The sequence below is a fragment of the Calidris pugnax genome, unplaced genomic scaffold, assembly GCF_001431845.1.
Source record: "Calidris pugnax isolate Ruff unplaced genomic scaffold, ASM143184v1 scaffold492, whole genome shotgun sequence".
NCBI lineage: Eukaryota > Metazoa > Chordata > Aves > Charadriiformes > Scolopacidae > Calidris > Calidris pugnax.
Genome location: NW_015091453.1, coordinates 882,263 through 891,512, shown reverse-complemented (window position 1 = coordinate 891,512; position 9,250 = coordinate 882,263). Strand labels below are relative to the sequence as shown.

Below are 9,250 nucleotides of genomic sequence, written 5' to 3'. Positions count from 1 at the left end.
TGAATGTGTCTTTACAAAATGCCTTTGACACCCACACTCTTATATGGCATGAAGGGATGCAGTAGCATTTCAGAGAACAACCACTGCTGGACCAAGCCCCAGTTGGTGCTTTCTACAATTGAATTTCTGATCTGAAGCAGATGATGAGGTGAACTACTGTGTCTACTTTGCCCGAGTTCCCTCACAGAGAACCAAAGCTCCAAAAAAAAGAAGAGAAACACGGAAGGAGGTGTGCTGTGAGGGGAGACCAGCACCCCAGGGTGAAAGACAGAGTAGGCCAAGTCAGTGTTTCAAATAGACTGTTAGACTGGATGCCCTGGTAGATACCAAGCCCTAAAGTGCTTTCTTCTCAGTCTTCACTGTAGTGAGAGTCCATCACGGTCTGGGCTAGAACCCAAATCTTTTGAGAGCTTTTTCCACTTGGTTTCAGTGTTAAACACATGGCAAGTATGAGGCACAGGATATAAACAGGCCAGAAATTCAAAAAAAGTTGAGGTCATATTTTTTCCTATAATTTGGTCTACAATTTTTTGTCCGACAATGGACTGAATTTATTCCAATAATTAAGCTGTTCACATGCAGCATGCATCTTTTTAACAATGGTTGTGTTTTCTGTACCTAGAATTGGTGATCTGAGTGAGAAAAGACAGTGCCTATCATGAGCATCCAGTGTCATGTCAGATGCACTAGGATCAGTGCACTTGTCTGACTGATCTGTTGTTATTGATGTTGTCTTCCTAAATTAAAGGGAGAAAAACACCTACTTGTTGTTTCCACTGAGAGTTAGTGGACACTTCTTTCCCACTGTGAATAACTGTTAACTTCCCAAACACTAAACACACCTTTTTTTAATCCATGATAAACAACTTTGCAAATAATGAACTGGGTCCTCATGAATAACTGACATCCAAACTCAAGCATCTAATTTTAGAAGTCTCTATTTCACATGTCTCCTGAGCAATCAGCTTAACTAAACTGCCTAAACATAGGCATCTAGGACTATTTCAGATGCCCAAAAATGTCATAACTCCAACTATCACTACAGAAGGATCTCCTATAAGTCCTAAGCCATAGCATTGTTTTACGGATGTCTGTGATACCCTAGAGTATATGAAACAGTATTTGGCTCTTTTACTTGGCACCTGAATCTCACTGTAGGTTAATCAGTTGAATAGCTTTTCAGGCCATATTGACCAAATTGCCATAGACTATTGCCCTGGTTCCAGCAGAGATAGGGTTAATTCTCCCCAGGATCTAGCAGGGACACATCCCCCCCATGCCCAGGGGGGAGCTGGCCAGGGAATGGGGGACAGGGGCAGCTGGGGATCCAGCTGTGGTGTCCCAGGTGGGGTCAGTGAGCAGCAATATCATAATCAGGTTTGTGTATTCCATTATCTATGTTACTGCTATGGTTTTCTTGTTCCCTTTGTTGTTTTGTCCAAACCCATGAGTTTTGCCTTTTTCCCTTGTGATTCTCCCCTCACAGCTGTGAGGAGGGCCTGAGAGAGCAGCTGTCATGTGATTCTTTGTTGCCATCTCAGGTTAAACCACGACAACTATAAATGGGAGCTTAGACATCACAATCATGCGTACAGGCCTACTTGGTGGAAACGGCAATGTCAAGTGTTTGATTCTGGGGCTGAGTGCAGGGTTCAGCTACTTGAACATAGATCTTGTTCTGTCTGGGATTTCTGCACACTGATGGCAGACACAACACAATACTTGCTATAGATCTGAATCCTTCTTGAGCAAAATGAAAGCAAGAAAAGAAACCCAAATGAACCTAAAATGGCTATATATAGTGATAAGACCTATGTTTATAGTTAATGCCAAGGAATGGTGTGCAGGGAGGCTCTTGCGTATACTTACTGTTACAACAACCCATATCAGCTCACTTTGTTATGTGCCCTGCTGGAGAGTCGGAACTGGATCAGCGTAGAGAGGTTGTACCTGTGGGGAGGAGCAGACAGAAGAGGTGACCCAAAACTGACCAACAGGGTATTCCATCCCATCTGTCCCATTCTCAGTATAATCCTGAGGGATCAAAGGGTTAGCTCTTTCTTCAGTGGTTGGTGTCAGAGCAGAACTCCGTCTGTTCATCTGCCTTTTATCCTGATCCATGCGTTCCTGACTCCAGATCTGGAATCCAGTTCCCATCCGTCACTGAGTCCAGTCTGGGATTTTCCCTGTGCCGGCCAGTGACATCATCATCATCCTGAGAGCTCAATACTGGGCTTGTATATATATTTCATTATTTACTTTCTATTTTATTATTAATATTTTCATTAAAATCGTTTAGCTTCTTCTAAACTCATGTCTCTCTCTCCTTCATATCCTTGAAGAGAGAGGTTGGGGATAGCATCTGTCATTCATCTCAGTGGCCAGTCTGGCCCAAACCATGCCACTATTTTAGTTAGATATCTGGAATCAACTAGATACTCAGTGTAGCACTCTCAGTGGAGAGAGAGAGAGAGATGGACACTTTCGAGTACTTCCATAGCCTCTTCGGTGGACAATTTTGGTATTGGAAGACTCGCATTGCCCATTCTCTCTTCACTTTCCAGATGGAGTTTGTAAATAGCTGCCTGAGGCTAGGTACAAATTACTGTGTGTGAATTAATCATAGGAAGGCATTCTGGCACCAAGAACAGTGATTTCTCTTCTTGTGTGTCTTGTCCTCCAAACTAAAACCTGTAGGTGACACTCACATGCAGAGACCGTGGCATTGATGTAACTGAGACTATCTGGTTGAACACAAGCATTATATTTCTACCATGGAACTGACAGAGCAGCTACTTGGTGGGAAACTAAGGGCATCCCATGTGAAAGCCAACAGATAGGGTTTGTATTTTTGAGACAGATTTATTCCATTTCATGTTAGCAATCAAATGTTCAGTGTTTGCAGTTCAGCACAGGCCAAAGTCACTGTTATAGGTATTTCAGATTGTGTTGACTACACTCCCACCTAGCGGTGTTTAGATAGTACAACTTCCCCTTCTACTTTTTTGGGATTTCACTTTTTTCATAAGGTCTATGAATTTCCTCATGTTCTTAAATATTTTTAATTTTTTTTGTTGAGGCTCACGAAGCTGATGCAAAGTTGTACTTTGCCAAGAGATATGTATTCATCAAGCTGTTTCTCTGTGGCCTTGGAGAGTAAGCAGTCTGAACAAGATAGTAGTCTACCTGGCCTTCTGAAATGCAAGCTAGGAAGATGACATTAAAAACTAGGACCAGGAACAATCATCTCACTTATTTGTGACACCACAGCTAGGAACACAGCCACCCTGCATATAGAGAAGATCGAGCAGCATCTCCAGAGGATGACTGAAATAGCTGGCACTCGGGTAGTTCCCTGGCACTGAATCCAGGTCCCAGTCAGTTTCAGACATGTCTGTAGAACACAATGGTGACTTGATAGCAATGATGATCAGCATAGTAATCTTTCACTTAGTTGTCATCCTGTCTATCGATATAATTCCATCCAGGCCCAAAAGCAATAAAAATGTAGGCTAAGAAAACACTAACTCCAATCGAGTGTAGTGGAAAAGAGTGGTTATTTATGTGCATATGAGATTGATGACAACAACCTCTCCAAGGTTTTTGTTTACTTGATTATCCCCTGGGGTGTTTCACTAGTCTCAGTTCTGAAAAGGTTTTTAAGGAGTGAGAGGAAGGGAAGAACACTCTATACCTGACAGAACAGAAAAGAAGAGTTAGTATATTCAGTTGAATAAAAACAACAAACAAACAAACAAAAAAACAGGAAAAGATGGAAATAATTGGGCGGGAGGGTCTTTGCCAAACAAGGAGCTTTATTTTTTTTTATAAGAAAATCAAGCTCTGAAAGAAAATAAAGATGGATATAAAACTTTGAGAAGTGAAAGATTTTTTAATTGGATTTCAATGTTCCTGTGGTTTCAGGTAAGAAACAGCATTGGTCTGAAAGGTTTGTTGATTGACAGAGAAATGGGACACGATTTCAACATTTTCATTTGTCAGATGTTGGCAAATTGACTAAAAATTGGGATGCTGAATGAATAAAAGTTTAAAGGAAAATTTAAAATTAGATCCATGGAAAGAAATGTGTACGTCTTACAAAGTTACACTATCATAAGTGGTGCAATTTTAAGTTATTGGACGGGTGTCCTGGTATGGCCTTCACTGCTATAGTCATCTCTTTCTAGTGCCTAAATGTGGTGAGTAACACCAAAAAAGGAAGCGCAGTCTGCATGGCAGAAGCTGACTAATATCTAAACTCCTGTTATTGTCAACGGAAAGAAAGAGATAATTTCCTTAGATGATATATGTCATACATAGTAGATGTATAAACTATATTGGATGGATTGGATTGGATCCCCAGGACGAAGGGATGGAATGTACCCTCAGCAAGTTTGCTGATGACACAAAACTAGGAGGGGTTCCTGACACCCCAGAAGGCTGTGCGGCCATACAGCGAGACCTGGACAGGCTGGAGAGTTGGGCCGAGAGAAACCTAATGAAATTTAACAAGGGCAAGTGTAGGGTGCTGCACCTGGGGAGAAATAACCCTCTGCACTAGTACAGGTCGGGGGCTGACCTGCTGGAGAGCACCTCTGAGGAAAAAGACCTGGGAGTTCTTGTGGACAACAGGATGCCCATGAGCCAGCAATGGGCCCTTGTGGCCAAGAAGGCAAATGGCATCCTGGGGGGCATCAGGAAGAGCGTGGCCAGCAGGTCGAGGGAGGTCATCCTGCCCCTCTACTCTGCCCTGGTGAGGCTCCATCCAGTACTGGGCTCCCCAGTTCAAGAAGGACAAGGAACTGCTGGAGAGGGTGCAGCAAAAGGCCACAAAGATGATTAAGGGCCCTATGAGGAGAGGCTGAGGGACTTGGGTCTTTTTAGTCTTGAGAAGAGAAGGCTTAGGGGAGATTTAATTAATGCGTACAAATACTTAAAGGGAGGGTGTCAGGAGGATGGGGCTGCTCTTTTCTCAGTGGTGCCCAGTGACAGGACAAGAGGAAACGGGCACAAACTTGAGTATAAGAAGTTCCACCTAAACATGAGGAGGAACTTCTTTACTGTGACAGTGGTAGAGCCCTGGAACAGGCTTCCCAGAGAGGTGGTGGAATCTCCTTCTCTGGAGACGTTCAAAACCTGCCTGGACAAGTTCCTGTGCAACGTGCTATAGGTAGACCCACTCCAGCGGGGGGGTTGGACTAGCTGATCTCCAGAGGTCCCTTCCAGCCCTATATGATTCTATGGTTCTATGATTACAGTCCAAAACTTTTGCTTTTCTCTGCAAGCTGTAAGAGAAGCCTGAGGTGAGTGTCTTATATGCATATGTTCCAAGTTAGGTGGTTCAAATAGATGCTGCTGAATCGGAGTGCTAGATCTGAGAAGACAATGGGCTGGAAAAAAAGCCCAAAGTTGTATTTGTAATAGAGGATGTGTTTAGGGAATTGAAGATTTTCCCCCTCAGTCTGTGAGGGGTCATGGTTGGAATTTGTGTTGCTAGGTGCACAGCCTTGAAAAATGCACCCCATTGATGCATTGCCAGTACCTCTCTCAACTACATGCACATCTGGATAAAAACAGAGCTGAAAAGAAGAGTCTATACAAAAGGAAAAAGGACTAGATTTTCTGTTCGGTTCATTTGTCAGTATAGCCTTAACCACAGTATTGTATCGAGTCTTGGCCACTGAATCTTTATTTTTCCTTAGTATTTTTATACTAAACAAATCCAGAAAAGATCAGCTGAAGCCTCAGGAGTTTTGGAAAATGGTATTTGTAAGGAAATCTAGAGAATGAGGTGATTCTCATGAGAGGAAATAAAAAAGAACACTAGAATAAACAGTAGGATTTATCTAAACTGTATTTTTCTGATTAAGGGTCTGGCAACTAAACTGTCTCTGAGTTCTCAGTGACAAGAAATAGGTACTTTTACAAGATGATTCAGACTGTCTGTTTTAGGGTGAATTCAACTCTTCAATCTGGAATCCTTCATTCTACCCACTGACAAGTTTGAAGGGTGAGACAACTGCAAGGTGCTTTTTTGGGTTTTTTTTTTGGCAGGGTGAACATAGGCTGAAGATGGTATAGATGTTCTTCATACTTATTTTCATTGGTGGAACCTGGGTTATTTTTTCAGCCTCCTTCAAATAATAAAAATGTCTGCATTAAAGGTCAATCTTTATAGAAATATCAGGTAACAGGTCTGATAATGCAAAGACTTTTTTCCTCTTTGCTTCTCTACGCTGTAAAGAAACTTTCATTATTTGGGTCTCAACTATAAAGGTGTTAACATTTCCTCTTTTATCACTAGAACAAAGGTTATGACAAAGCCAGAGTGGAAAAACAAAACAGTTGTTACAGAGTTCATTCTCCTGGGCTTTGGGAATGGCCCTGAACTGGATTCTCTTCTCTTCCTGATGTTTCTGTTGATCGCCATTGTGACCATAACTGGAAACAATGCTCATCATTGTGCTGATGGTGGCTAATCAGCACCTTCACACCCCAATGTACGTCTTCCTGGGCAACTTGGCCTGCTTGGAAATCTGCTACAGCTCAAACATTTTGCCAAGGATGTTGCTTAGTTATCTCGACGGAGACAGAAGTATTTCAGTCAATGGGTGTTTTACACAATACTATTTCTTTGGTTGCTTGGCAGCTACTGAGTGCTATCTCCTCACAGTGATGTCCTATGATAGGTACCTAGCAGTGTGTGAGCCCCTGCGCTATCCATCCCGTATGAACAGCAAGCTCTGTCTCCAGCTTGGTGCTGCATCTTGGATAAGCGGCTTTCTATCTAATTCTATACTAACATTCCTGATCTCAAATTTAGATTTCTGTGGTCCAAATGAAATTGAACACTTTTTCTGTGACTCATTCCCAATGATAAAACTCTCCCGTAGTGACATTCATGTGACAGGACTTGTCACTTCTGTTGTGGCAGCTGTGTGTTCACTGCCTCCGTTTCTGTTGACCGTCTCATCCTATCTCTACATCATTATCACGGTGATAAGAATTCCTTCTGCCACTGGAAGGAAAAAGGCCTTTTCCATTTGCTCCACACATCTTATTGTGGTGTTACTTTTTTACCGCTCAACACTAACTGTCTATGTATTTCCTCATCATGATACCCAAATATCTCTAAACAAAGTCTTCTCTGTTTTTTATACCATTCTCACTCCCTTGGTCAATCCTCTCATCTACAGTCTGAGAAACAAAGAAGTAAAGGAAGCTCTGCAAAAACAGACAAGTAGATTTCTGGCTTTCAGGGTGTTGCTTTCTGTTTAAAAAAAGTGGGTAATAAACCTTGATGAGTTATAGGTTCAGACACAACTACATGGCAGGAGAATATAGTTAATTTGAATAAAGCTTGGGAATACATAGCTGTGCATCTTAAAAATAAACAAGCAGAGAAACAAAATAAGTAAATAATCTTGCTATCAGTTGCGGGGTGGTAAGGAAAAAGAACATGAATATGTAATGAATACTGTAATATAAGCAAAATAAATCCATGAATATCATTGTATATGTATTCCTACACATGAAATCTTCTCGTCTGCCTGCTTGCTTTCTATTTCCTCACTACCACCAAAATTTTCAGAATAAACTGAAACTCAATTTATAGTGGATTGACCATTTCTTTATTAATGTTATGTTCTGGATTACACTTAGTTTTTATATCTATAGAGTAGATGTCTACATCCAAGACAGTTACCTGGACTCCTTTGATTGCAAATGAATAGAGTGAGAAACACTTGTTTGAATGTGGTTGATGTGATCTATTTTTGATGTCTGGCTTCAGTTAACATAAATTGTATCCCTGAAGGGCTCAATTCAATATATTAAAGAACCGCTACCTCATACAGAACACAGAATGCTGACATCCAGTCTAAAATTAATTAAATATTATTTGTATTTGGACTGGCAATTAAAAGTGAAAGTAAAATTTCCACAACAACTTTGTAAAAACTTCCAAAGAAGAATGCACGCTCTGTTGAGGTTTGGTGGAGAGTAGGGGAGATAAACAGAAAAGACTATCTTTACCAGCCTGAAATTAGTTCATTTTGCGTATATAGTTTTATTCTCCTTGACAACAATTAAGAAATAGGAAGAGATGTTTAGAAATCTTCTGTAGGTTAGGGAATTGTGATTGTTATGTTTGTTCTTATATTTAACATAGTTAAAAAAAAAAATAAAAGGAATAGAGGTTCGCAAGCTTCACGTTTCACTGAAGTGTCTAGGAGTGCAATGAGCAATGGAGAAGAGGCAACATAGGAACAGGGGGGGCAGGGCATCACAGTAAGGAAATGCAGCTTTTGAGAGAAGTTAGCAGAGCAAGAAATAACTAATGGGAAACAACCCTGGAGTCTGGAGGAGGGAATGACTGGAGAAGGGATTAGCAAAAATAGGAAGGAATAGGTACTACTTGGCACACAAAGTTGTATGAGACAGGAAGAGCTTTCTCATGCCTTGGCTAAGTTTAGGCAATTAATTAGCACTTCAAACTCAAGAATACACATCCATCTGTCCCATAACATATATGTACAATAGACCAAATTAACCAGGTCCTGAAATGCCTGCATTGCTTTATTTACTGTAATGGATATCCATTAACACTTAGACATCTGCAATACAAACTCTGCATGTGTCTCAGTCACCTGGTCTCCCAACATACTCACTAAATGGAAAAGGCATTTCTACATTGTGACTTATCTGCACACTGTGGGCTTTTGAGGCTATGATGAATTATGCCTTAGAAGTGTCTGTTCCTCTCCTTTGATTATAGGTGAGTGACTCTATGACAAGCTCAGATGTCGAAATTTAGGACTCAAACCACTTGACAAACATAGGCCTGCAGTGCCATTTTAGAAACCCAGCTAGTCTTACCTGGTCTCCAGTAATGTTCCAGAAGGACAGGTCTCCTGTGGATTTCTATCATATTTGCCAGTCTTGAGCAGGTATCTTGAATACTCTAGAGCATTTTAAAAGTCACTGTCACTGTCAACAACTATTAAACCACTGGATTACAGATGTCTAAAGTAAGGTATGGTGAATCTCTCTTTGACTTGTTACAAGGTTTCCTTATCTTGCACAAAATACTTTGTTCTAGGACATTTTTTAAAGTTTAATTTTGGAAATCTCAGGCTGAATTTCTAATTTTCTGAAGAGCTGTAGTTCAAGTAGGATCCGTTTCACCTGAATTTATCCATTCAGCTATAGACTTTTTATCTAACTGACATGCTGCTACTAGCAGTTGGAT

At 41.0% G+C, this 9,250-nt stretch overlaps 1 pseudogene; it reads left to right on the top strand.

Annotated features, from left to right (window-relative positions):
• The first annotated feature begins 6,314 nt into the window (after positions 1 to 6,314).
• On the top strand, positions 6,315 to 7,278 carry LOC106899699 (annotated as a pseudogene).
• Positions 7,279 to 9,250: the final 1,972 nt, after the last annotated feature.